This window comes from Bison bison, unplaced genomic scaffold (assembly GCF_000754665.1).
Source record: "Bison bison bison isolate TAMUID 2011002044 unplaced genomic scaffold, Bison_UMD1.0 scf7180017864240, whole genome shotgun sequence".
Lineage (NCBI taxonomy): Eukaryota > Metazoa > Chordata > Mammalia > Artiodactyla > Bovidae > Bison > Bison bison.
The window spans coordinates 735,349-740,011 of record NW_011494812.1 but is presented as its reverse complement, the minus strand read 5'-3'; the positions used below and the strand labels follow the sequence as shown (position 1 = coordinate 740,011).

The window sequence follows — 4,663 nt, the reverse complement described above, 5'->3', positions numbered from 1 at the left end:
ATATTCTTGCCACCTTTGTCAAAGATAAGGTGTCCATAGGTGCATGGGTTTATCTCCTGGCTTTCTATTTTGTTCCATTGATCTATATTTCTGTCTTTGTGCCAGTACTATACTACCTTGACTGTAGTTTTGTAGTAGAGCCTGAAGTCAGGCAGGTTGATTTCTCCACTTCCATTATTCTTTCTCAATATTGCATAGGTTATTCAAGGTTTTTTGTATTTCCATACAAATTGTAAAAGTATTTGTTCTAGTTCTGTGAAAAATACCATTGGTAGCTTGATAGGGATTGCATTGAATCTATAGATTGCTTTGGGTAGTATACTCATTTTCACTATACTGATTCTTCTGATCCATGAACATAGTATATTTCTCCATCTATTTGTGTCATCTTTGATTTCTTTCACCAGTGTTTTATAGTTTTATATATATAGGTCTTTTAAAACAAAGATAACTTTACTAGCATGTTGATATATGTACTTGACGGGCTTCCCTGGTGGCTCAGACAGTAAATAATCTGCCTGCACTGCAGAAGACACAGGTTTGATCCTTGGGTTGGGAAGATCCCCTGGAGAATGGAATGTTATCAACTCCAGTATTCTTACCTGGAGAATCCCATGAACAGAGGAGCCTTGCAGACTACAGTCTATGACGTTGCAAAGAGTTGAACACGACTAAGCAAATAAGCACACATATACTACAAAACCAGAGGGAAGTAAAAATGTCTTTAACTTGGGACTGGATTGATCCACTCAAATGATCAATTATTTTGCATTCCTCTAGCTTTATATATATATATATATATATATATATATACACACATATATATATATGAGGGTGTGTATGATCTGGCATAACTGGCCCAAAAATGCCCAATCTGAAAAATGTAGATGCATTCACATTTTAAATATATTTGCATTATTTCAAGTTATCAATTCTTGTTTCTAAGATTAAAAAAATGAAAACCTAATTGCATGTAGAGGGACTCAGGGAACACTGATAAGTAATAAATAGACAAAATTCAGATAATTTGAAAAGGAAGAGGTATTTGAGAAAGCTAAAAAGAACTGTTTCTACTGCAACAGGAATTTAGAAAAATATTAAAATAATTGTGGTACAAGTATATTTACAAATGCAGTGACAAAAAAAGAGGGTGTTTTGGTTGATACCTTACATTTCCTCTAAAGTATGATGCAATAATATCAGGTAACATTGTGTTTGGAAAGAGTGACAGAGAGGGCTGTGGGAGGGGAGAACAGTTAATTGTTTTAAATGGAAGTGTGAATATGCACAATACCTTCTTCAGAGAACAGAAGATTAGTGATAATTGAAAAAGAAATATCCAGCTAAGCAAAACTGATCAAAATATGCTTTAAAATTAAAGGACTGTGGATATATAACATATAATCCTTTAGTCTGAAAAACATAAGGGTCAGAAGAGAATACACATGTAATAGAATTTATAGAAAAATTATAGGGAAGAAACTCGATGTATTAATATAAAATTAACTTTAAGGACTAGGGAGAGGATTATCCAAAGTCACCTGGATTATTATACCCATTTCCTGGTGACTCTATCAAAGAATGCTGTTAATGAAATGAAAAGTACCTTGAGAATAATCCAGAGAAAAATAACCAGGATTTATCAGCTAGGTTAAAGGTGTTTTAGGGAAAGCATACATTATTCATCTTCAAATATTTAAATTGCTGCTGTGGAAGTGAAAAATTATATACAGGATATTCATCTCCAGAAATAATATGTGTAATGAAAAGGAGGACAGTATATAAAAGTGGAGCTTTATAACAGTGATATTTAACAGTGGTTAAACTAGAGGCAGAAATACTGCAGGTAAGATCCCTGCAACGACAGAGCAATTGGAAGTGATACACTTGGGTCCTTTTCAACACTGATAACTCATGGTTATATGAAATTTCAACTAGATTTATTCCATTTTCTTAACGATTTTTTTGTGAAGAGTCCTGTTGAAGTTTTTCTAAACTTGAAAATTTGTAATGACTGAACCTTCTATATTGAATTACCATTCACAATATGTTACTTATCCTTCCTGGAAGAGACTAAAATTATTCTTACCTAAGTATACATACAGCTTATTCAATTTTTGGTATAGTAGAAACTTTGGGAAACAACTATATTCCAATAAAATTAATTTAAAATATACTTCTCTGTTCAAGTTTAAGAGCATTTCAAATATGTATAGTATTAATAATTACCCCCAAGTTTAAGATTGCACTTCACCAAACCTATCAAATTAATACCATGGAGAAGCTTTCACTATGAGGTTATAAAGTGCTATGTGAATGAAAGACAACATTGTCATCACTTTTACAGTTATTGGTATATCCTCAGAAAAGAGTATTTTGTAGATACGAAGTATTCTCATTACAGAGCTTCAGAATAAAATCCTCTTCTGCCAATCACTTTTCGAGTGGCCATCTGGACATCTTTCTTCCTTAGGCTAGACACCAGGGGGTTCAACAATGGAGCTGCAACTGTGTAGGTCGCTGTCACAAGTCTATCTTTGCTGGATGAGTACTTCGATGACAGCCCCAGGTAGACAAAGGAGGCACAGCCATAGTGGACAATGACTACGGTAAGATGTGAGGCACAAGTGGAGAAGGCTTTTCTCTTGCCTTCAACTGATGGGATCCTCAGGATCGTATGAACAATGAAGCCATAAGAGATGCAGATAAAAGTCATAGGGACCATAAGTGCTAAAACTCCACCAATGAAGATGATGAGTTCATTATAGGAATCAGTACAGACAAGGCAGATAACTGGTGAGATGCCACAGAAGTAATGGTTAATCTTGCTGGGACAGAAAGGTAGTTCAAAAAACTAAGAGGAAGCCTATCAATGAAAACAAAACAAAACAAAAAAAAAACAATTACAGCACAAGTGGCTGCCAACTGTCCACAGACTTGCCAGCTCATAAGGATAGAGTACCAAAGTGGATGACAGATGACAACAAAGTGGTCATAATCCATGATTCCCAGTAGCATGCAATTAGTGACAGCAAAACCAAGGAAGAAAACTATCTGAGTGGCACAGTTAATAAATGAGATTGTTCTGAACAGAGACGACAGATTTATGAGCATCTTGGGCAGAATGACAAAGGTATAGCATGTCTCAGAGATGGAAAGGATCCCTAGGAAGAAATACATGGGTATGTGGAGGCTGAAATCCAGTCAGATGACAGTGGCAATGGTGATGTTTCCACTCAGGATAATTAGATACAGGCACAGAAAAAACAGCAAAGAGGATGAACTGGATTTTTCCAAGGTTGGAGAATCCCATCAATAGGAACTCTGTGACAGAGGAATAATTAGCTTGGTTGACTTGTTCCCCAAGATTGATCTACAGATCAAAAATGAAGAAACAGTGTTTGCCATGAAAGGTGGAGATAGTTAGTTTCACTATAGATTGAGGAGCAGGAAATAGGAGAAGGGATAAGGACTGATGCTAGTAGGAAATGCCCAATGGACTATGTCAATTCATGGAATTGTTTCCAAAACTCAAGAGTACATATTTCCAGTGATATTTCTGCATCTTTCTTAGTGTTTAAGTCTAGGGAATTATTTTCACATTCCCTACTTCAAATAGCAATTAGGGAATGGAAATGTCTGAAACTTCCTGCATGTCAGCCTAACTCTATCATTTATTATCAGTGTAATTTTTTGTGCTTCAGCTTTTTAATGTGTAACATAAAATACTAATAATACCTCTTTCCTAGTTTTCTTATGAAAATTAAAGCACTGAGCAGAGCACATGCACACTGTAAACTTCTAGTAAATGTCAGCCTCTGCTACATGTTATTTAATTTTCAGGTAGTAGTGTTAGTTTTTCTTAAGCTTCCTTGTGGAGATACTTTAAACATATATCTACTTTAGGTTTTAGTTTTTAATCCTATTATTTTATTAAAAAAAAACAACTACCAGACCAACATGCATACCCAATTCCTATTTGCATGCATTTACAGAGACAATATTGTATTGACTTAAGTACATCTTTTCCCCTTAATCAATCGATTTCAAACACTTAATAGAAGAGAGTTGGATGGGATTTTAGTATATTTAAGTGACTCTAGAGAAACACAAAGTTATTACAGTCAGGTTGGCCATTGATATTACTAAATACCTACCATTCTGCTAAGATAATTCTCTGATTCTGCTCTAATTGTAGTTTCAAACTTCAAAAGACAATAAATCAAACACATTGGACCTTACTTCAATATGAGCCATTGTGTCTACTCACATTTTACCTGGATTTCCAACAGAACTCAATATTGCATTGGGTGCACCTGGCCTCAAGGAGTTTCAGCTTCTCCAATTTCTCCTAACTAAATGATGAGAAAATCCTTTTGACAATTCAACTAAAATCAAGTTTGAATTTTTAAAGTAATAAAAAGATCAAAGCAACCAAATAGTTGAAAATATAAGGCACAAAAGAAGAATACAAAAAGAAAAACTTCTACCTAAAGTAGCTCAGTTGCAGAGACCAGCTGTCGATCCTACATTTTCAAGGTATATTTCTTAATCTATACCATCTTTGAATATTTTCTCTTCACATTCTCTCATTTCAAGAGAAGCAAAAGTATGTTTCATTTTTCTACCTGAGTGTAGCAGAGTGACCCTTAGGCTAATAGGT

At 34.7% G+C, this 4,663-nt stretch overlaps 1 pseudogene; it reads right to left on the bottom strand.

Moving 5' to 3' along the window:
* Positions 1-2,398: 2,398 nt before the first annotated feature.
* Positions 2,399-4,257, bottom strand: LOC104993598 (annotated as a pseudogene).
* Between the last annotated feature and the right edge of the window lie 406 nt (positions 4,258-4,663).